This window comes from Amphiprion ocellaris, chromosome 1, assembly GCF_022539595.1.
Source record: "Amphiprion ocellaris isolate individual 3 ecotype Okinawa chromosome 1, ASM2253959v1, whole genome shotgun sequence".
NCBI classification, from domain to species: Eukaryota; Metazoa; Chordata; class Actinopteri; family Pomacentridae; genus Amphiprion; species Amphiprion ocellaris.
The window spans coordinates 18,483,436-18,508,540 of record NC_072766.1 but is presented as its reverse complement, the minus strand read 5'-3'; the positions used below and the strand labels follow the sequence as shown (position 1 = coordinate 18,508,540).

Below are 25,105 nucleotides of genomic sequence, written 5' to 3'. Positions count from 1 at the left end.
TGGCAAGCAGGCGCGGGGAGAGAAGAAACCGGAGCAACGGCGACGTCTCGCGGCCGTAAAGTGAGCGGGCATCACGAGACTACCGTGAGTCTGCAGCGTTTTATCTCCTTTTCCTTCGTTAACTCTCCTTTGGCGCAGATAACGTGGCGACCACTTGTTTACTTCCGAGGAGAGACAGTATGTACAGTTTTTTTGTAATACACCTTTAACCTGTAACTCGTTCTATACAGTGGACTAATTGGGTGGAATAAACCATAAAAACTATTAGTACTTTCACAGAAAATAGTATTTTGGATGGAATAAACCTATACAACTGTAACTACTTGGACAGAAAGTACAATTTTGGTTGACAAAAATCTTTAAAACTATTAGTACGTCTACAGAAAGTAATGTTGTGGGTGTAATAGACCTTTTAAACCATAAGTACGTGGACAGAATATAGTATTTTGGTGGAATAAACCTTAAACCTTACAAGTTATGGTTGAAGGTTTATTCCTTAAATCATAACTTGATAAATACAATTTCGATGTATAAAACCTTTAAACTAAAACTACTTACAAAGTACTATTTGGGTGGTATTGACCTTTACAACTAGAAGTTCTTCAACAGAATTTAATATTTGAGTGCAGTAAACGTTTAAAAACCATAACTTAACAGTTAGAAACTTTCTATGTAGCTGGAATAAACCTTCAAACCACAAGTACTTGGACAGAAAGTAGTGTGGCGGGTGGAATAAACCTCTAAAACTGTAAATCGCTGAACATAAAAATGTGTCTTGGCAGGAATAAACCTTTTAATCCATAACTTGTTAGTTAGAAAGTACAATTCGGGTAAACCATTAACAATTAAAACTAGAAGTACTTGGAAAAACAGTAATATTTGGACAGACTAAACCTTTTAAAAACAACCCAGTTGGGAAGTATTTGTTGGTGGAATAAACCTCAAAACTCTAACTACTTGCACAGAAAGTACGATTTGAGTGGAATTATCATCCTCATTCATCCTCTTGGGGAAATTCAAGGTATCCAGTAGCTCACATGTTACATACACGATAGATAGATAGATAGATAGATAGATAGATAGATAGATAGATAGATAGATAGATAGATAGATAGATAGATAAACAATGTACAAAAGGCGTGCAATTGACATGCAAATTCTGCTGGTTGAAGAGATAGCACAAGATGCCTAAAAGGTCCTAAAAGTACTTTGACAAAAGTAGTGTTTTTGGGTGGAATATACCTTTAAAACCATACATTGTTAGTCAGAAACTAATCAGCCCAAACTATGTGGCTGGGCTAAACCTTTAAAACTACAAGTACTAGGACTGAAAGTAGTATTTTGGGAAGATTAAACCTCTTAAATTACAAGTACTTGGGCAGACAGTAGAAATAGTTATTTTTTAAAAAAAAATAAACTGCATTTTAATCACCCTTATTCTTTCATTACCTCTTTTTGGCTGGATAATGTGGTGACCCCTTGTTTACTCCAAAAAAGAGCTTGCTGTTGTAGTCCACAAATGGAGACAAAAAATTAACAATGTTCACTTTTGTTTAGAAAAAAATATCTTTTACAACTACAAATTGTCTGTTACAAAGTACAGTTAAGTGGAATAAACCTTTAAAACCATAACTCATTAGTTAAAGAGTACTAATTAGATGGAAAAACAACCTTTAAAATCAGTTTTATTGCTAGTTAGGTTGTCACATGCGAAACATCAGCCTCCTTTATTGCAGACACATAGTATTGTATCATGATGGTGTATGTATGGTTTTTAATGCAAAATTGAAAGTGCTAACAAATAATTAAAATATAATGCAGTTTACATTTATATTTGTATTTCCATTTAACCCTCTGACCCTCCAGATCCACTTGTGGATTGAAATGCATGCTAACATTTAAAAATTGCCAAAGTCAAATCGTTTATCACAGCCAGAAACTGTAACAACAGAAGGAATCATGAGATTTTCCACTTCCTGACAGTTCTTAAGCAAATCATGCTGGACTTGTGGTTTTGTCAAGAAAATTACCCAAATCTAATCTTAAAATTGTGATAATCTATTTCATCAAAATCAGTTTATCAGGCTGTGTTAACACAGAGCAGAGAGGAGGTAAGTTTAGAAACAATTTAGAGAGACTAAGATGAAAATAAAACATGCTTTGTCAATAATATGAAGGTAACATGGCTCAAAATAGTATTTAGAGAAGCACAGTCAAATTGGTTGAGGATACTTTGTACATGGTGAAATATCTCTTTAGAATTGATGTGCAGAGTAGAGTAAACAATGCTTGGTTTGTAGAAGTTGTAAAAATGCAAACAGTTAAATATCTATAGCATGTGGAATCCTATTTTTTTTACAGTGTTGTTATCACCTGTAGACACTTGGACAAATGTTGTATACGTTGATCCCAGTTTATTAACAAAATATTCTGCATTCTAATGCATAGTACCTTGAGACCTAAGCATACGATTCAGTAAATTCTCCTCATGACTGCACTAGAGATGTGGATCATAAAAAAACACTCTATTTAGATGGACAGTCAGTCACTATGGACCTTACCACCGAATATTTTTGCTTTTTATGCGGACAAATGTACTGCATGTGTGTGTCCTTTTTTGTGTGGAACCAATCTATCTATCTGTCTGTCTGTCTGTCTGTCTGTCTGTGTCTGTTGAATGTATTTCACTGTTTTAATGTTGCACGTATCAACTCATTTTCGATCCCTCCTTATCCTCTGCAAGGTCAAAGGAGGTTGGAGTCTATCCCAGCTCATACTGGATGAGCAGACCCAGACTAGTGCAAAGTATATCACAAGACAGACTCATAAGGGAAGGAAGGGATTATCCATCCATCCATCCATTATCCATACACCGCTTAATCCTCACTAGGGTCGCGGGGGGGGGCTGGAGTCTATCCCAGCTGACTCGGGCGAAGGCAGGAGACACCCTAGACAGGTCACCAGTCTGTCACAGGGCTACATACAAAGACAAACAATCACACTCACATTCACACCTACGGGCAATTTAGAATAATCAATTAACCTCAGCATATTTTTGGACTGTGGGAGGAAGCCGGAGTACCTGGAGAGAACCCACGCATGCACAGGGAGAACATGCAAACTCCATGCAGATAGATCCCGGGAAAGCCGGGACGCGAACCAGGGATCTTCTCGCTGCAAGGCGAAAGTGCTAACCACTACGCCACTGTGCAGCCCAGGAAGGGATTATTTTCATAGAAATTTTTTTTTTCATATGTAACTTTGATACATAGTTTTTAGCGATTCAGTCAACATGCAAAGAGGGAATTTAAGTAATTCTTATGCATGTGATGCTGGATTAAAGGACTGTTTGCTATGATTGCAATTCAGAAATATTATTTTTTTCTATAAGTATAGTGTATTTGGACTAGAGTTGCAAAAAAAGAAAAACTACAAAATATAAGGTTTGAACAGTGACTGAAGAGTACTAGTTATTTAAAAGAAGTGTATTTAGTTAGTTTAGTATCATAAGTTAAAGAATTCAACTTTACAAGTAAATGTTGTACCTGCAACTCCATTGATTTAACTCAGTACCCACCTGTACTACTACTGAAGATGCAATCAGAGGTAGCAAACTCACATCAAATCGTGAACCACATAGCCTGATGTCAATGACAATTCCACTCATCGTCAACCCCCACACTTTTTCTAAACTCTCATCTTTTTTCATCTCATATCTCTCTCCTTCCTCAAATCTGTCCAATCTTCCAGTCTTTTATTTTTCTGCCCTCATCCCTCGCTACCATCCATCCCTGCCTAACAGTCACTTCAGCAATGACTAATGAGAGAATAAAAGGTCTGATTTAGAACGGAGAGCGTGAATAATGGTGTAGATGTTGGTTTGGTCTCTCAGATGCGTCATCTGTTTGTTGTTATCAGTGCAGCATTTAGTGATTTTTGTTTATTGTCTGGCCCGGAGGAGGAGAGGACGCTTTCCTCAGATCAGAGGGAGATGAGATTTCACAGCTGACAAAGGCTTGTATGTGTGTGGTTTTCTACAAGCTCATGTCTTTGTGTGTCCGATCAGCACATCATCGCTTCGCAGCATCACCGGTCAGCATGTCACTAACAGTTATTTCTTATCAGAGGCAGGAGCAGCAACACCCCCTACTTCTTCTCTTCCACTGTCACACACATCTTGAAGAAGCATCTTTGAAGAATGCCAGTAACATGCACTCCAATTTGAAACATTTTCCATGCAGACACAACTCCTCTCAACTTTAGTTTCTCCTTGACAAATTGTTATCAGTGTGTTTAAAAAAAAAACTAACTAGAATTGATGTCTCCCTGTGAGATGGTTTCCTTGCAGTGCAGACATCCTGGCGACAGCCCCTTGTTGATATTCTGTTGTTCCAGGCCAAACCAGAAATTAGCAGCCATATCAGATTGTTTTGGCAGAAATGTTGTGGCAAGACATGTGGGGGAAACAGAGTGGGAGTGAAAAAGTAAATGAAAACATGATTTCCTTTAAGATGCAATCGGCATTGTCACGGAGGTTCGATGTGAGCTCAGGCGCAGGAAATGAACAGTCGGTATTTAGAATGCAACTCCGGTTTATTAACAACGTTTTTCAGGGACAACAAACAGAAATCAGGACTAACACTGGGGTAGCGAAACGGGTGACCACGACAGAAGTCCTCACCACTATGGTGCCTCTTCAAACCAGAGCAATACTATAACCCAACTAAACACGAGTAAAACTAGGAATGCTCTGGGGTAAAAACAACTAAACACGAGGCTCTCCCTACAATGATAGCGAGAGGTAACTACAATTCAGGTCTTTTCTAACACAGTGTTTCCTTAACAGAACTATAACTAATACAAAACAACAAACTCACGAAGTACGCTGGGGATGCTCCGAACTGGCTCTCAGCGGTGACAGCCAGGGTTTGGAGCAGCAACCGGTGAGTGGGGAAGGACAACAGGAGGAGGGGGTTGGCTCGGGTGAGTGTTTCCTCGCTCGGAGGGTCCAGGGTTCGGTGCTGACGGCACAATCGGCAGGAACGCCGTGGGTCCAGAAGGAACATGACTTCAGATCTTTCTTTTTTACGCTCCGGCACTGAGAGCTGGGTCGTGTCTGGTTATATAGTGAACCAGATGGAGCTTGGTTGGTTGCACTACCCAGGGCTGGCTGATTATAGGTGATAGGGAACACCTGTTGCTTCCTCTCCTGTGTTGCTGGGCTGCCTTAAAAGGCAGGAGGAAGGAGAGGGGAGGGCACTTAACTAGGCCTGGCAGCAGCCAGCCTGACAGGCATAACTCTTAAATAATATAAAGATGGTGTTTTAATCTATATTTTTAATCTCATCAACAAATCAAGAACCAACCAAAGTTTGTAACAAATGTTACAGGCGTCAGAAGTACATTTGTGCAGGACTTTTTTCCGGCACAGATGGAGAAAGTCAAAGAGTATTTTATGATACCAGGCCTTTGCATGTGCAATAAGCACCGCATAGACTACACTGCCAATGTTCATCGTAACAAAGAAGCATGTCTCACAGTACAACAGTGTGGCCCAATGATGAATTTTTAATACATTTTGGACAACAATGGAGCTCTATGACACAGAAGAATAAGCATGCTTTTAGTAAGAAGAAGAAAATAGGTTTTGGAAACAGACAGTGCTATTAGTAGAGTGAATTCATTGTTGGCTTTTCATGAGATTTGTTGACACAAAAAAGAAAAAAAAGAAACAGAAAATAAGACCAGACCAGACTTATCCTTTAATGACTTATGGTCTTTGACACATCATAAGAAAAAGAATTGATTACCTTTGATGAATATGATTTAATTTAATTTACTAAATTAATCTGCCTGCCTTTACTGTTCAAAGGGAGCAATTTAATTTAATCAGTCAAGGGTCATTTAATGGACTTTAGATGAATTTAACAGGTCTTTTTCACATTAATATTCCGTTAGAAACACTGGAAACCATGCACAAAAGACATTAAAAGTTCCTTTGTGCCACCGTGATTCAACTCATAGTTCGAAACTTAAAAACTGATGATACTAACCTTTAAGTCTTTTATGGTATATAGACAGACTTACCTCACTGTGTGGTATCAGATATTAGTCAAAGTCAAGCTTCAGCCTTACATGGTGGAGTTTGTGCTGTTATTTCCACTGAATTGTGGGAGAAACATACTGCTGGAAGAGAAAGGGCAGATATATGCCAATCTACCTCACAAAGAAATAAATGGTTCTGGCACAGTGCAAGATTCACATTAATAACATATTCAGTATGATTTAACTTAAGATATACTACTTAAAATAGAATAAGGTACAACTAAAATTGAATTTGGCTTGGTTAAAGAACTACACTGCAGTGCCAAACAGATGAAATGTATAAATGTTATCCTGAAAACACATTTGCAGTATATTGTGCTTTCTAAATCACCCACCAGCTGAGTTGGGCATAAAATCAGTGTAAAGACTATCGGTGAGTGTCTGTGTGCTAAAATTTCACAACTCTGTTTGTTACAGGCAAATTAGCACAATAAACAACAAGCAAAACAATACAAAACATAATAATTGATTTGCATTTACATCTGCAATAGGCACAAATAGTATTACATTCAACCCTCACTTTATGGAGGACTAAATATTGCCCCATAGAATAGAACGACCATAATATATCATGCCGTGTGACTTTTAAAACTCAGTCTTCAGGTCGTAGTTGCCTGGAATAAAATGTCCCTGTCAGTTTGAATGTCAGACACTACAAACTATTTCAGTGGGGATCATCAACAGACATCTGTCCATGTTGTTTCACATCCTGATGCCCACACAAGTTGCAAGCTAATGTAATGTAATTCAACAAACAGCAAAGCGGTGCGATAAATATTTCTTTATTGCATGAGTATGCCTCTTTAAACTATGTGTAAGTGTCATCCACTTTCATAGATTAAATCCACATATATTTAACCCTGGGTAAGTCAAAAATTCATACAGTTTGCACCATAAAACCAAGAACAAATGTGAACAAATTTTTGGTTGATGTTTTCCTCTGTGAAAGTAAACTTGTCCCTTTTAATGGCTGATATGCCAAAGGTTTTATGGAATAGATGACTATAAGAAAACTCTTTCTGGGTAGATTAGATGACGTTAAGTATATATATTAGTGAGTCATTCCAAAGTAGAAGTAAGAATAACAGAGACTTTAGAAGGATCATACAACCTGCCCTTCAGATAACTATAATAAATTATACAATATGTTCTAAATTTTGCATATGAACCCCGACTAGATTTTAAAAAAAAAATCTAAGTCAGACAACACACACAGTGGTTAGAAGGGCATCTAAGTATAATACCATTACTTAGTGTTGAGCCTTTACTTACTATACTGTCATTCTCATGTCTGATTTTAGACACTGGTCTTTTGCAGCAACACTCAGATATGTACAGCTGTGTGAAATATATACAGTAAAAAAAGATGGCTTTTCGTTGGATCTGTCAACTAACTTCAAAGAAACTATCCCTAGTGCTTTTGCCTCAAACAGACTGACATTGACGACAACATAGGATCACATTTTTGACTGGCTCCTCCTCTGTATGAGGTACATCATACATCATGTTTACCCAGAATGATGGCTGTTAAATGAGAAGCCAGATGAGAATAACAATAACAATACTGGTCTCCAGTATATTGGCGAATTTGGTTATTTGTACTTAATTTATTAGCATGATTTCTTTTTAATATGTTGTCTACAGACTTAATTACTTCTCTGTCTACTTTTCTTACTCCATGTAGGTTTCCCAGAGACTATGGGTTGAGGAGGAATTGGAAGTTTGTCGGCTTAGACCTGGTGTCATTCCATCAGTGTTAAACTTCCCGGCTCATCTTGGAAGAGTACGTGCCAGAAAGACCACGACCAAGCAGCCTTGAGATCTTAGGCAGCGTCTCCCTCAGGTGGGTGTCGACAGTGTTCACGGTCAGGTCTGTAGAGGGGGGAGGCCGCCACCCACCTCCCCGCCTACTCTCTACCCAGACTCCGCCTTGGCTCCACCCATGTGGTCACTTTATTAACTACGATGCCAAAGGGACGACGAAATTACTTCTTTTCCTCTGATCTGTAGCTCAGTGAGTTAAGGGTTTATCTGTAGAGCTGCAGGTCGCTGGTTCAAGACCAGACCCTTCTTAAATTTTATCAAAATCCTGACAAAGACAAAGAAAGAAAAGTGCCAGTGGTGGGTCTTGAACCTACTACCTTCCACTTGGTAATCTCTCTTCTTACCCCCTGAGCTACTGGCTCAGATACTTATTTATTTGTTTATTTTTTTGCACATTTATCATCTATTTTTTTTGCCATTTTCGAGTTTTTTTAACTTGAGTCTCGACTCGATCGTTTTTCTCAGGAGGTTGGACTTCAGCCTTTGTGCTGGAGGGTTGAACCCTCAATTCCAAGACTTTCAAAGCCTCCAGACCTCCCGAGTCCTCAGGACCTGAGCTTTCACACAGTCTGAGGCCTGAAATTTTCTAAGTCCCACAGTAGTTCTCTGTTAGATTGAACTTCCAGACAGTCCAAGGACTGATATCTTCTAAGTTCCTGAGTACTTCTCTGTTAGTTTGAACCTTCAGACAGTCTGAGGACTGAAATCTTAAAAGTTCTTGAGTAGTTCTCTGTTAGTTTGAACCTTCAGACAGTCTGTTAATGTTTCCATTAAATCTTTAAGGTTTTTCTTTTTAAATGTTTTACCACCTTTTAATGTTTAATTTTCTTTTTAAATCCTTCATTGTATTTTCTGTGTAATTCCTATTTGAACTTTTATTGTCTTTAAGATATAATTTTCTAATTACACATTAAATTTTTTAATTAAATGTTTTGTCTTTTTATTGGATTGGTGTTGTGAGAGCCAGACAAGAAACAGGGGAGAAGAGTCGGGGGAAGACTTGCAGCAAAGGGCCACTAGCGAGACTCGAACCCGGGACGCTGCGTCAGGGACCAGCCCCTGTACATGGATCACCCGCTTAACCCGTTGAGCTATACGGGCACCCATGTTTTGTCTTTTTAAGGGTTTAATAATCTGATTAAATATTTTGCATTTTCAAAAATGTTTAACATTCTTCTTGTTTAATTGTATTTTTTAAATGTTTAATGATGGAAAATACTTTATCTGTAATTTCTAATATTTGTATTTTAAAAATTTTGTTTAATTTCATAATGACATGTATTGTATGTTGTTGAATTATCTCATTCCATATTTTGTCTGTTTAATGTAATGTAATGTAATTTAATGTTTAACTCCATTAAACAGACAAAATATGGAATGAGATAATTCAACAACATACAATACATGTCATTATGAAATTAAACAAAATTTTTAAAATACAAATATTAGAAATTACAGATAAAGTATTTTCCATCATTAAACATTTAAAAAATACAATTAAACAAGAAGAATGTTAAACATTTTTGAAAATGCAAAATATTTAATCAGATTATTAAACCCTTAAAAAGACAAAACATTTAATTAAAAAATTAAATGTTTAATTAGAAAATTACATCTTAAAGACAATAAAACTTCAAATAGGAATTAAACAGAAAATACAATGAAGCATTTAAAAAGAAAACTAAACATTAAAAGGTGGTATACGTACATATAATTTAATTGTATTTAATGTTTAACTCTATTAAACAGACAAAATATTGAATTAGATAATTCAACAACATACAATACATGTCATTATGAAATTAAACAAAATTTTTAAAATACAAATATTAAAAATTACAGATAAAATATTTTCCATAATTAAACATTTAAAAAATAAAATTAAAGAATATTAAACATTTTTAAAAAATGCAAAACATTTAATTAGATTATTAAACCTTTAAAAAGACAAAACATTTAATAAAAAAATTAAATGTTTAATTAGAAAATTACATCTTAAATTTCTTAAATCTTTTTAATAATAACATTTTTTAAAAGTTTTATTGTATTATTTTTTTTTTTGTTTGATTTAATTGCTTTTTGTTATGTAGTTTATTTCTTTAATCTTCTTTTTCTGTCAAGATTTTAACCCCAACCTTAAAAATGAAATAAACCCTTAAATCACCATGAAAATACTTCTGTTGTCACAATCATGAGTTAGTCAGTTATTCAGTTTATCAATTCAACTTTATTTGTTTAGCACCTTTTACACAGATGACAAAACTAAACAAGCAAAGAGAAAAAACTATGATTAAAACTCAAAAACATTAAAAAAAAAAAAAAACAAAAAACATTTAACATGGTAATAAAATATGTTGTGTCCAGGGGATGGAGGGAGTTTATTGAAGTTTTCTTGGGCTCACATGGGAAATCATTTAAAATATAAACTTGATATTCAGTCTAAGGAAACTGCAGAGCGACAGAAGAACCAACAATATCTCCTGTTTTCTCCTTTAATGAGTCGACCCTTCTTGTGCTTTCAGACCAAAGAACTACAGATTCTTCACAACCTGCTCAAACTCTTGGTACAGGACCTCACCACACAGGTCAAGAACGTTTCCATCTCATTTCTACTCTGAAGCTCACCTTCTCCTGCTCAAACTACTGACAAATGTTTCTGCTGCTCTAAAGTCTGGTCTCCAGAACTTCCTAAAAACTCTCAAAGTCTCTTCTGCTGCAGGTTGCTTTGTAGAACTGTTGCAGAAAACCTCACTAAACCACATGGAGGGGCCTCAAGATAGTCGTCCAAATTAAACCGTACAAAAACCAAACTAGCACAACCCAAACTCTAAAGTCTCCTGCAGCCTACCAGAGAACCTCTGAGAACAGAGAATCAGGACAGGAACTCTTACCTTCTGGACAATCAACATCGGTTCTCAAACAAGAACACAGAATGTGTCTGACCAAAAACCTCTAAAGACTCACTACAGCCAAGATAAAGACACAACTCAACTGTACCAAATCCACTAATCACTGCACACATTAGCACCATAAGCTAACTGTGGCTAAAGAACCACCTTTACCAAAACAACTATCCAGTACAAAGCCCTAAAACACACCAAGAAACACATTAAAGACGATTTTACTGCTGGAAGCTGCAAGCCAACGCCTAAAGAACAAACTAAAGCAATGGAGCCAAACCCAGTTCAGTGGTGAAGAGAAGCAGAGGAAATGTTTGTCTGCAGCTAAATAAAGCAGGAAGACACTGAGCTGCTCAGGTGTTCCTGATAACACTGAGCTGCTCAGGTGTTCCTAATAACACCAAGCAACCACCTGGACAGCCAATAGGAACACAGCTTACTGGGAGTCCAGAGGGCTGGCTTAGTGAAGGAAATTTAGTTTAAAGTTGAAGCAGAAAGTTAACAAAGAAAGTTGAAAACCACCTTCTGATACCTGAAATCTCTGAGTTTTCACACAAAGAACACCTGAACATGTCAAACTGGTTCCATAGTAGAACCATCATTGTAAAAACATCATAGTATGGTGTGTTGCTCAAAAAACATTAGGACCCAGCTGTCAGGGGACAAACATGTAAGAAACATGAGAACAGAGAGAACCCAACCAGTAGATCACAGTTTATCATCATCTAATCATCTCCTGAAGTCCATATGGTGAGAGACATCAGTATCTGGTTGTTAATTTACCAGAGGATGCTTATAATCATGCTGATGTGGTCTGTACTCTACAGTATTTTAGTGACTCAATAAATGCCTAAGTTGTTTTTTTTTAATGCTTTTCAGTTTTTAATAAACATTTAAGAGCCTATATGTAATCAATAAGTGGCCTTTGCCTATCTTAAGAAAAACTCACTCAGAACTCTGATATGTTAACAGTACTAAATACATCAATAAATACATGCATACACACAAAAATAAGTCAATACATTAACTGTGTTAAGATAAGATTTAGATTTTTTTAAAAAAAAAAGTTGTTTATGTTTTTGCAGAATCCAGTATTGCTCACTGGTTGGTCATTACATTTTATTAGTTTGATTTCACTGTTTAAAATGATGCCACCTCTTTTCAGACAGAACCTGTGATAATAAAACAATACAAAATTTTTAGTTCCGTGTTAATAAAGCACTTAAAGCTGTAAGTATGGCTAAATGCTTTTTTCAGAATTAAATATATCACTCCTTAGGTGGTAGTGGCCCCAAGTTCAGTAAAGTTGGAAAGATATTCACAGATTCGGGCTTCCAGCATCAATAACTCGTTAGATATAGGTTGTCAAAACATAAACGGTGCCTCTTTCCCATTGTTGCAAGGCAGACAATGTGCTACAAGCCCAGTTTTATCAAAAGTAGCTGTCTTTCAAGCTACAGGAATAACATTGGTGTCTATGGAGTGAACAGGGTCCGTCTGCAATTTGCACAACCGCTGCAACAGTTCCACTGAACACACAAACTAACACACAACACAGCAGTGGACGTGCTTTCATGTTGTGGGTTTTCTTGGTGAGACAATAAATAGTTGTCTGACTCGTTCTTAACCAGGAAGCTTGTGTTAAGTTGTGATTATCCCCAGTTGACATGGACGTGTTTCCTGAACAATCACCAGGTGTTAAACACCTGACAGGATGACAGTGATCTATGTGGATGAAGCAGAATGCTTGTCCAGCTAACTGGTAGCACAATGAGTAAAACGACGGTGGTCTCGTAATTTTATCGCTGGATTACGTGGGTTCGAATCCTCTCACCGTACTTGAAAAATACGTGTTTTTTATTTCGGCCCGCACGTTTCTTTTTACTGTCTGTAGATGATATTTACATGAATATAGATTTTATTAAGTAGTGATGCCGGCGTTTTTCGGCGAGGTCTTCTTTATCTAGTATCTTTATTTCACGTAAATCCAGGTCTGACCGCGACGAATCTGCGGACGAAACATCTGGAGACGGAAACTATCGCCAATTAACCTGATCACCAGTTAAACTGGAACACCTGACTCCCTCCATGACGGGTCGCCACGCAGGATTCATTGTACGATGCAGAGGTGATCCAGACTTCCCAACATTCCTACATTACCACTGTATCATTCACCAGCAGGACATATGTATGTACAAAAGTGGCCGGATTTGATCATGTGATGACTCCTGTCATAAAGATCATAAATGGCTTCAAAGCCAAACAACCAGGACATTGAAGGTGCTGCTGGAGGAGCTGTCAGCTGCACGTGGTGACCTGTTACTACACACAGAAACCCCATGGATCAGCAGGGGAACAGTTTTGCAGCGTTTTTTGTCACTGTTGGCCGAAATCAAAGAGTTGATGCGATCCAAAGGGGAAGACAGCTCGCTGCTTGAGGACACTGAGTGGATTCTTGCTCTCGCATTTTTAATGGACATCACTGGGAAACTGAACCATCTGAACTGTGAGCTGTAAGGTAAAGGTAAGACATGATAAGCTCTGCAATGCCAGGCTTCCCACTAACACACATTTACAGACAAAGAAAGAGGTAACATATGTTGTCATTCAAAACACCGTGCCATTACACAAAAATGTGAAAAATAATTTGTTGAAAACATGTAATGATTTGTTGTTACGATCTGTTAAAAATGTTGCAATGCTGGTGAAAAATGCTGGTGATTAGTACTATAATGTGACAGGATTCATTTCAAAATGTGAGAGTTGATTTTTTTTTCTTACGTAACTGATAATTTGTACAAACATGGGACAGAGTTCATGAATTGTTCAAAAATGTTACAAAGGTAGTGGTTTGCACAAATGAAGCATGATTTGATGACAGTTAATGATTTCCTAAAAATGTTAGTAGTGACAATTTGCACAGAAATGTAACTGGTGTGATTTTGAACAAAATGCTGCAAATATGCTGATTCATACAAAACTGCCAAGAAAGATATTTACCAAAGTTTCAGAGATAAGATACCTCTGACTTTTAAATATTGGAAAAGATTTCCATATATATGTGTGTGTGTGTGTGTGTGTGTGTGTGTGTGTGTGTGTGTGTGTGTGTGTGTGTGTATTTCCTACCGTCATTGTTGTGGAAATCGTTATTATTGTAAGGAATAATTAACATAAATGGGATCAGACAGTCTTTTTACATACTATTTTCATTATTATTGTTTAAAGATGATGGCACAAGTTTGCTATTGAGGAAGTTTGTATCAAACAAGGCACCTTTTGTACTACTCAGTACCCTTGAAGTTGCTCTCAGGTTCATAAAGGTTGGTTACCCCTGTGCTAGCCCATCATGTATGAAAAAAAGCCACACCTGTGCATCAGAATGATGATTTCCATCCAGTAGATGTCCCCAACAGTGCTGTTCCAATGGGTGCAACCACGTTAGGTGCGTTCTCTCTATTTTCTGGCAGGACTGAGCATGAATGCTTGGATAAGGAATGGATAGACGATAAGAGTAAAGGCAGCATTGCAGGAAATTAGTTTTTTGTATTGACATGTTTGGTTTGATAAAGTGGTAGAGGAAAATGACAAAAATGACTGATATATATGTCATCCAATCTGTAGCCAAATAGACATGTGACTATACAGTTTTTAAAAATATCTTTAGTATATACATATGCAATCAATCAATCAAATTATCCCTGACACCCTCACCAGAGTAAAACACAAAGGATTTTAAAAATGTTATTAAGTGGGGATGGTTCTGATGCATTATTCATGAATTCATATATTCCTCCGTTCCTTCCTTTCATTTTCGTAGTTAATTGTTAACTGAGGCTGTCATTCTGGCGCTTTACTGATGTATAGATTTTTCATTGTTGTCAGATTATTCAGCCATGAACCTGATGGCAGTCACTGTGTTTATTTGAATTCCCATGAGCACTGTCTGCTACAAAGTGGGTGGATGATGACGAGGTTAGCCAGTTCAGTTATGTTTCATTCTGGTATATTTTTGGCAGGAATACTGTAAACATGAAGAGACACCTTGGGGTTCTAACTCATACAATCTAGCAAGGAAAAATAATCTGATCAGCCTTAACATAAACATTACCTGCCCCACTATAGTAATAGTAGGTCCCCCTTATACTACCAAAGCCGTTCTTTCTCTTTGGGGTCTCCATCTTTTTATCCCTGTGGTTTGTTAGGGTTGTGCTTCTGTAGGTCAGACTTGTTTCAGGTTGGGACCTGGAGAATATGGAAGTCAAGTCAATGCCTTGGACTCTTTGTTGTGCATTCAAAAGTGACATTGCTGTGGGTTTTGTTACCCTCGACAATGTTTAGGTTGGTGGTGTGTGTCAAAGTAACATCCACACGAATGCTTGAACCCAGTGTCTCCAGGAGGACATTGGGTTGTAACAAGATGATCAACAAGATGTTATACAGTGGTTTTAATATTGTGGCTGATTGGTGTAGGTGAGCACACTATAATTACAGTTATACTACAATGATTTTATTACAGCATTCATTTTATTATTTTCGTTTTAATAACAACGAAACTTTTAATAGGAGCAAATGTTTTTGTTATTCAAGTAGAGATAGCAAATTTGTTTCTTCTTCCAAAAACTTCAAACAAGTCTAGCAACATAATATGATTTTAGTGGTGTCTGTATCTATCAGCTTAACTTCAGTTTCCAAGACAACATGGTTTGTGGTTAGAACCCAGAATTACAATTTGAACCTTGAGTTTTCTTAATAAAACATTGACAATCTGAAATATTATGTAAAACAATTTATCAATCTGACTTGAAGGATCCTGAAGAAAACCCGCTGAACTTTGACAACATTACAAAGGAGCTAATCACAAGTTGATTCATTTGTCAGAGTTTTCTGGTGTAAAACTGATATAAATGTTCCTCTTAATACAGACAGGAAAACACTTTATCTACAAAGGTAGATCTACTGAATCATACTTTTATAGACAATGAAATGCTGACAGCAATAGTGCCGCTACTGTACATGATGAATAGAGCCGGCACAGGCAGAGAAAACATTACAGCAATTTGGTGAGAGTAGGGAGAGGACAACCTAAATATCTGTCTGTGACTTTGCACACTGTGCCCAGAGGGGCCTGTACAGAGGGGCATTATTTTTCATAACTCATATTCATAGACAATTATATTACTCTGGGAGAAAAATTGAAATCCACAGAGTATAATAAAAGCCCCCTGCCTTGTCAGAAAAACTTCTGCACCTTTGATTTTTAAATGCCGCCAGCATTGGTGAAAAGAAACTTTACTCACTTGGGAAACTGTGGTGTCCCAGCGTTTAAGCTGATCTTGCATTTATCGGTACAACTGCTTAAGGTGTATGGGTGGGCGTTGTTTTGGATGTTGCAACATCTTCAATGGAGTGGCCATATCATTAACGCTATATTATCTAAATGCTCTCCAAGTCACTCCTCGAGGATTCCAGGACTGTAACATTATGCATTAGCTTAATGAACTTTCCCATCAGGCTCATGGGAATGGGCAGTGGCCCCAAAGGGACAATATGGACCTTGAGGTTAAGGGAAATGAAGCCAAAGTGTCTGATTAAGGTGCTGGGCAACCACATCCCACTGGACCAACTTCAAGGCACCTTGGCATTGATTCTCCAAGTCTCTGGAACCCTACTGGAGGGATGAACACCATTCTTGCTAAAGATATTTCCTGATTTAGTGTTTTTATGAAGGTGGCAGAGGGGTTGTGCAAAATTTAATAGCAGTTGCCTCCAGGTTTAAGAGGTGTTTGGACTTACAGAACCTAATTTATACCAAAACAGTACTTCCTGCCTCAAGTCCTTGAGCTTTTCTGGAACTCTTGCATGAAAACTTGTGTGTCTGGACATCAGCCATCCACTTTCCAATTTCCTACACTAGATGGCAGTCAAACATAAACATTTAAAAGCCATGAAGCTCAGACAGCAGTTGATGCCAGGCATGTTCACATCCATCGAAAGGTTTCTGGTGAAAATCTACATCTCTGTCATGCTAGAAACAGATTATGAATGCACACTCACTGATCTCCAATTCATCTTTCATTCTGATGCCACCTTCAGCCCTTGAGATCAGCTTAATGAAAAAAGGCATGAAGCTTGAAGAGTTGTCAATGTTAAAGTGAGTGTCAGAGTACATGAACATGCTGGCTCCATGCTTATGTTGGCCTGTATAGCAGAGAATCATTGAAATGTATTATTAGTTCATTAACTATTCAGGAGCATGCGGACAATCAGAACAGAAGTCAGTGGATGTTATACTTTTCTTTTTTTTAACATAAAGAAACTTAGTGTTTCTTGCAGAAGACAGAGGAAAGGCTCAACACACATAAGTCTCCACCTTACAATTTTGCTGCACTTGAAACAGACAAACGTTTCACTATCACCACCTCCCACTTTCACCCTCTCACTGGTTATTAAGCCTGCAGCAGAGACTCAGCACATCATTACTAAATTACTGATTACAGGCGTAAAGCAATACAAATGAGGAGGTTGCCCCTGATGCTTAATTGGTAGGATGTAATAACGGAGCAGTGATATGTGGGCCCTTAATTGTGTGTTTACTGCACTATTTATTGGAGGGCGTCCCTCCCCTGGCTGGTTGCTGATGAGGTGAGCCGTGTTTCCGCTGGCGTGCTATCAATCCTGCTTCATTAAGGACACACAAGATAGGAAGTGAGAACAGCACAGAGTTTGCCTTCCAGATTGACGTGGGCAGAGGAGTCAGGCTTGTTTATGAATTTCAAGTTCCCACTGACATAAAATCCATGCAGAAAAGCAATCACAAGAAAAGATGGTCATTTATCTGCTGATTCGTAGCTTTTTCAAGTTAATACTAAACTAAGGTGACTTTAAATTAAATAACCACTTTCTAGTCATTGAAATCTCAATTTTCCCTAAAGACTACCTATTATTTTTAACGTGATTTTTTTTTTTTTTGGCCTTTATTGTAGTGGACAGTGGAGAAAGACAGGAAAAGACCTGCAGCAAATGGCCATGGGTCAGACTTGAACCATGGCCACTGCATCAGAGACTATAGCCCCTGTTCATGGGTCACCCGCTCAACCAGTTGAGCTACCAGAGCACCCTATTTTTAATGTAATGTTGTTTGTCAATGCAGGTGTAAATGTCAGTGGAAGAAAATGGTAAAAGTTAACCTTATATTTATGTAAGACAAGAGGTCACTACAAAAGCTGTATTTTGAAGAGACACATAACAATCTAAGACCTGCCATGCGATGGGATATTCCTCTAGCATTGCAGCAGTCAAGACAACATGTCTTTAAAAATGGGTAAATATCCAACATTGTCAATTTATTGAATATTCAAAATGGAGGCTGCAGTGGAGACTGTTTATGCCAGCAGCCAGTCTACGAAGGTTATTTGTCTCATTGCTCTACAGCACTTCGATTTACAGGATCTCCTCAGGTGAAACACGTTTATCTAAGTTGGGTAAAATAAAAAGCTTATTTATAAGGAAAGTATGTTCTTACTTCACACCAATCACATGTATAATGAATCTGCCTTTTTTTCTGATATAGCTAAGCCTTTTTTGCACAGACTGATGACCTTACTAAGATTAGTAACTTACTTAAGATCAGTCTTAAGATCAAAGCCACTTTTTGAAGGTCTTTGTTTCATTGCAGAATTGACCGCAAACCCAGGGTTTTATTTCGTGACCGCAACGGTGGGGATATCACTCAATTGCCTGCCATTTGTCTGATTTATATAATGTTAATATTATTCTGATAGGATGGAAGGCATCCTGATTCAAATGCAGCTAATAACTTGACTCGTTTCTGCATTGAAAGTTTAGTTACTTTTAATGGCTGTCACTTTTTCTACAACACCCTCACCTGCCGACGACTAGAGAAGCCATGACTGTCTTGGAAGAGTCAGCCCAACCTAAAAACAAAAATCAAAAAGCTGAATACTAGAATTCATTTGCAAAACAGCATCCAAAAGAAAACACAAAGCAGTATGTCAGTTCTGAAATGCAACACTTAGTCACATGGCTTGGACCATGTCAATTTTTTACTGGTACTTAGAAAGTAAGAATGAGGAAAGGTAAGACAGGCTTGCAAGAACAGTCCCCCGTAATCTCCTTTTCCCCTCACCCAAAGACATTTAGGGAATACTAGCTATACAAACAGTTTAACTACCTTTAACTAAGTGTGTAATGCATTTCGGGACTCACACTGATCTGGTCCTAAGGAGTGCACTATGAAGCGTGTTCCACATGGCCAGCCTTTCTTTGTGTTAGATAGCTCAACAAAGCTTTAACCCCCAATCAGAGATATTAAGCAGCACAATGGTGGTTATTGACTTTCTTTGTGAGCCCAGGTTTTCTTCATCAGGCTTTGTGCACATGTCAGTAAATGGGGGCGTTTGACCTCTGTTTTTCCACACAAAACACATTGATTGTGTGTGTTCCCTACGTCAGTCAGTGTATTACCACAAAAAGCATGGTTATTGCTGCAGACTTGACAGCAAATCAGAATCAAACATAAAAACATATTTATACATTTTCTACATTCCTGACTGAATGCATGTAGATTCCTGCGACAATTCATCGCATATAGTTTGGGCTACTGTAATTGTACAACTTCATTCAGTGACATTACTAACACACAGCTCAACAGGTTTGCAGAGACAATGTATCCCCTTCAACTTAGAGGTCTATATTACTCCTAGTGAATAACGTCAGGAGATTTTAACTCAACCATTCAAAGTCTTGGTCTTGTTTGAGCTTGGTCATCACTTGGTCTGTAATTAAGATATGATATGATAAGAGCATTCAATTCAATTTAATTCAGTAATTCAGTTTTATTTATATATTGCAGAGTCACAAAATGTGTCATCTCACCATGCTTAACATACTAATGTTGCCCAGTGTTTTTAAAGAGCAAAATATTCATAATTTACACAATGTATGGATATTGTACCAAAGAAATGTAAGACAGTTTTGGGTTTTTTTTTGGTCCAGTGTGCGGTCTAAAACAGCAGTGGGAAGGAAGGAAGAAAAGTGGTCAGGGCTACAGAACTAACTGGAGTTTTGGTTAATTTTGAGGTTGTTTATAAGAAGCAAGCATGTTTGTACATATGGGCATGCAAGAGTTCTCTTTATACTTGAATTTGTTTGCGTGGTCCATGGCTACTGTGGGTGGAAGACTGTCATCTGTTGCAGAAATGTTGTTTCTAACCCCCCGAGGCCCAGTTCAGTGAAAAAGTCTGGGCATTAGTAATGATAGACCCATGTCATCTTCTGGTAATGGGATCGTTTCTTTAATCATCTGGCACCCCTGGACATTCCTGGTAGATTTCCTCTCAAAGATTTGCTCTCATTCAGCAGGGTCTCTTTAAGGAAATCAACACTTTGCATCTAAAAGTGACAGCTCGGTTCTATATGTTCTTTAAATGTTCAGCATTAATTGCCCATCTACATCTGCAGCCTGGTATTTTATCAAAAACACCGGTGTGAATTCATAAACCATGCCAGTTTGTTTGACTTAAAGATGATTTGGGTTGTCAGGGAAACCACAGTTTTCAGTGTCCGTTAGTCTGCATCTATTTACTGCTCACACTGATCAGATGGTTTGTGCCTTTTTATATAGACGCCATTCAACGAGAGCTGTGATAACTGATACAGACAGCAGGGCAGTGGTGAAGTCCACACCTCTGCACAATGTATACCACGCGTGTTGAAGTCAATTATAAATCTAGTTAGACTCATTAGTCCATCTTACAGACTGAATTAGCTTTTGCTGAAGAAATTTTAAAGATCTTCAATTAAGTGCTCACCAGGCTAATTGCCCTCCATTTTAAAACAAGCTCTAAGGATCTATCAGCTGTTGAGAAAAGCCTTAATTGACACTCTGGTTAGATGCATGTATTGCTGCCGTGGAGATTTCTTTAACGCCAGTATAGACATCTAAATATGAAATCAGTATACACTGAAAGGTAAAGATGATTAAACTGACTTTTATCAGCATCTTCAAACAAATATATCACGGTGACCCTTTCAGGACACGTAGAGGGGGAAACCCAATAGATATATCCGCTCTGATGATAGTTTGCTTTCATTTCTACTTTCTGCTTGTAGGCATCACATATTTTGAATTTCCCAGTCTTAGCGAGAATGCACAGTTGCTCATGGGAAATCTACCCGAGGCTTGCATAAAGCAAGGCCAATCAAAATAAATTGGGAAGGCTCCTGTCACATCAAGTGCAGCTGCTCCACAGTCATGTTTTCATTTCTGACCTCCCTGTAGAGAGATGAAAAAGGACTTTTTACAGGGTTTCCAGTTACTAAAGTGGTACTGCATCTTTTCTGGGTCTTATATATCCGTGTAATATTTGATATGGAAAAATACAGACAAAAAAATGTTTAAATGAAAGATAAATCTCTGTCTGACATCACAAAATATCACATTTTTAAAATCATTTGATATATGTGTCAGCCAGCAGTGGATAGCAACTACACATTTCTGTGAGTATTTGACTATTTTGATTTGCTGCTACTTTTGTACTCCATTACTTTTTGTGATTTTGTGAGAGATTATTTAAAAGCAATAGTTACTAATCGTTATTCTGCACAAAAGTAACTAATAAAATACATCAAATGCATTGCTACAGATTAATTTACTCAACAGCACATTTGATAAAATTAGCTTGTCATAAAAATAACAGCAACAAAATATGCTGCTTAAGTGAACATTAATTAGCAGTGTAGTTGAGGTATAAAAGTGGAAGACTTTAAGTTGTAATGGAATATTTTTACACTGTGTTCTTTTCTTTTGCTTGCATAAAATACTATTACATCTAAAATAACAGTTCACCTAATTTAATAAAACAGTTTTAGTTTGCATTGTGTCAGAGAAGTATGTGTTATTTGCAACATAGAGCATACTGTGTAAGATAGCCTCTATTTAGTAAATATCATTACAAGTGAGAGGCACAGTACAGAAAAAAATATTTTTAATGATGCAGATAAATGCATTTTATTGTCAGATATGAATGTAATCCAGTTTCCCATATCCAGTTCCATGTCACACTAGTGTGCCTGAGGTGTAAAGGTAGCTCTAGAAAAAACATGTAAAATCATAATTTTGCATGTTTTAATTGCACATTCTCGGAAGAACAGCATCAGTATGAAAAAGACATGCCAATGGATAATGTTAGAATAACATGGAACAGGCAGTGTGTTATAGGGGCGTCGCACTTATCAACTGGACAAAGACGATTGCTGAATAGAAGCTGAATAAAGCACATAAATGTAAGAAAGAATGGAAAAAGACTGTTTTTTTTCCCAAAATCTACCATCTTATTGTAATTTTTCTCATGTGATTTTTCTTTGTATCCAATTTCAATTCATTCCACTACCTTTTGTCCATTCGTTCTGTCATTCTTTGCCAGTCCTTTCTCCTCTCCTCTCCTCTCCTCTCCTCTCCTCTCCTCTCCTCTCCTCTCCTCTCCTCTCCTCTCCTCTCCTCTCCTCTCCTCTCCTCTCCTCTCCTAGCAGACATTTCTTTGATCCTAGGATCCCACGCCTTTCACCCCTCTCTCCAATCCTCTTGGGGTCTTATTAACAGACACGCAGTTCTCATGTTTTATTGCCTATGATAAAACCTTGCCTCTGATCTCTCATTACAGGCTGGCTCTTTGGAAATGGGCCCTGCACCCTTCGGCTTAATACTGCCCGTAATGGGGCAAAAAGCTAAACGCACAATCTGAATATGTCGGGTACCAGGTCCCTGTGCATTAATAAGCCATCAGCTCATCCTGGGCTTGGCCTGATTCTGGTCTCTTAACAGATTTAACACGAGAATATTGTGGTTTCTGCTTTTAAAAGCGCACCATGCTTTCAAATAGTTAGATCCATGCACAAACACATCAACAAACATACACTGTGCACGTCGCTTATGCAGCAAATGCATGCAAACAAACAGCTGGGGATAAACACACACACAAAGAAGCCGACTGGTGTGTCTTACATGTTTGCACAGATGTCTTACATGATGTATTTCATGCTGAGTCTGTCTTTCAGCTCTCTGGGGGAAACAGCTATCCTCTCAGTCTTTGTCACACGTCCTTCTAGTCCCTTTGGGCGACACAATGACAAGAGACCACTGGCTTAAGAAACTACATTTGGATGACTTCTTCCTTGCTGCTTCCTTGCTGCTCTTTTTTTTCCTATCCCCTTCAGATTTACACGCTTTCAGCACACTGTTTATGTTGCCTAGTTCTTGTAGAATTAAGAACCATTCAGCCCTACCTGTTACCTTGTGCTGCAAATGCTAGCAGCTAATTATGCTTTGCTAATTATTAATTAGACCACAACACACCTAAATGCAACACCGCCTTTATTGGTGTGTGTGCATTTATGCAATAAACAATAAAAAAATTTAAAAAACGTCTGTACCTTGTTAACATGTTAATATGGTGTTTTTCTTACATGCTGGAAGACATTATAAGCAAAACAAGCACTCAAAGCAATGGCTGAGCATCTCCATGGCAGCCTCAAAGATACCACACAGCTGGGGTTTCACATGTAACAAACTGATACTGTTGTATGCTGTTCTGATCAGAAGGTCTCCAGAAAACATGCACATTTAGTAATATGTTAGTAATGAGATTTAACGCGTTCCCTAGTGAGCTTTATAGGTGCTGGTAAGAAGGTTTGGCTACCTTGGACAGAGCTGCTGTTTCCAGTCTTCATGCTAAACTGACTTTCTCCCATACTCCAGCTTCATACTAAATGGTCAGTGAAAGTGGAATTGATGCAGCCACAGGGCTCTTATGCAAAATGGAAAAGTACTGAATCTGATTTGCGTAATTTCCTGGATTTGATACAGAAAAAAGAACAGAGAGTATTGATAAATTTGTGTGTTTCTGGATTATTGGCCCTATTCTGTTTTCAAAAATCTATAATTCAGAATTTCTCAAAATGCATTAATCATGAAGAGTGTTTTTCATGGCCCCATGAGCTGGCAGCCAGAATACCCAAAATATTCCCTACTGTGTTAGAGAGAATGGGCCAGAGCGAGTCTGCTGCCATCAAAAGCAAGGCAAGAAGCATGGCATGCATCAGTCCGACAGAACTGACTCTGTGCCCTTATGTCAGTCTGCAAAGCAGCTCTGCCCCAAATGCCTGATCACTGTACCAAATCCAGACATCTGTGACCAGATTTGCTTTGAAATAAAATGTAGCGATATATTGCTATTGCATATATACATAACATCACAGATAATCAAATATTAAGCTTGTTTGAACATTGAGTTATGCATTGATGCAGTTAGAAGAAGTAAATAGACTTTCTGAGTAACAAAACCATACCTTTACGGCTGTATTCATTGTCGTTTCCATAGACACTGAGTGTACAAGCCTGCACAGACACCATATTGTTGAATTTTTTTCAACTCCTTTTCAGTTCTTATTTATAAAAGAAACTTGGCTAAACAATAAAATATTATTTATTCAATATGCTAGAGGATTACAGGCAGTACTGGTCCTCTCTGGGCAGAGATGTTATTGCTTTTCCTTGCTGCTCGCTGCTTTAGCTTGAATAAAATGCTGTACATTGAACTTGTCTGGGTTTGGTGTTAACTGATGAGTGTATGAGCTACAGTACAGAGAGCAACAATGTTCTGGCTATGATTTTGCAACATTGCAGCATTCATAGTTGGAATGTAACATATGTCAACAGTTGAATTTTGACCTGTTTGTGTCTGTATGTCAAATATGACCTGAATAATCTACAGAAAAGTCTGGAAATTTGACACTGAAAAAGCGACTTTAATCCTTTTAAAACCACAGGGATCACTGGTGACACCATGGCGCATGTGTATTTCAAATTACTGTAACTCCTCGCTACTTCGTGCAATTTTAATCATTAAAACTGCCCCTGAAAGCTGTGAAACAGGGCTTTCTGGTGCTATTACATGCACTACGGTAATGACTGAGTGCCGTGTGGGGAGAGGGAGGAAATGAGTGGAAATGAGGAAATGAGTATTATAGTGCTAAAAGGGTTAAAAGGGAAAATGTGCAGGAACCTTGTAGCTATTGAACTCTTGAAAAGAAAGTCAATAGGCGCTGTTTAATCAGCATGAACTCAGAGAATGGGAAAAGTGTTGTGATGCCATTTTCAGCACTAACATTGCCATTAAGATAACAAGGAATTATTTAGCTCAGTATTAAGAGCAGTGTGGCTTAATGGAACGTTCAATCCTAAATTGGCTAATTGGATG

General features: G+C 37.8%; 1 long non-coding RNA gene across 1 annotated transcript; it reads left to right on the top strand.

The window, feature by feature from the left end:
* Positions 1 to 75: 75 nt before the first annotated feature.
* Positions 76 to 22,293, top strand: LOC129349369 (uncharacterized). Its single transcript, XR_008602357.1, has 3 exons — positions 76 to 177; positions 7,790 to 7,948; positions 10,452 to 22,293. It is a non-coding gene; the product is annotated as an uncharacterized LOC129349369 (long non-coding RNA).
* The last annotated feature ends 2,812 nt before the right edge of the window (positions 22,294 to 25,105 follow it).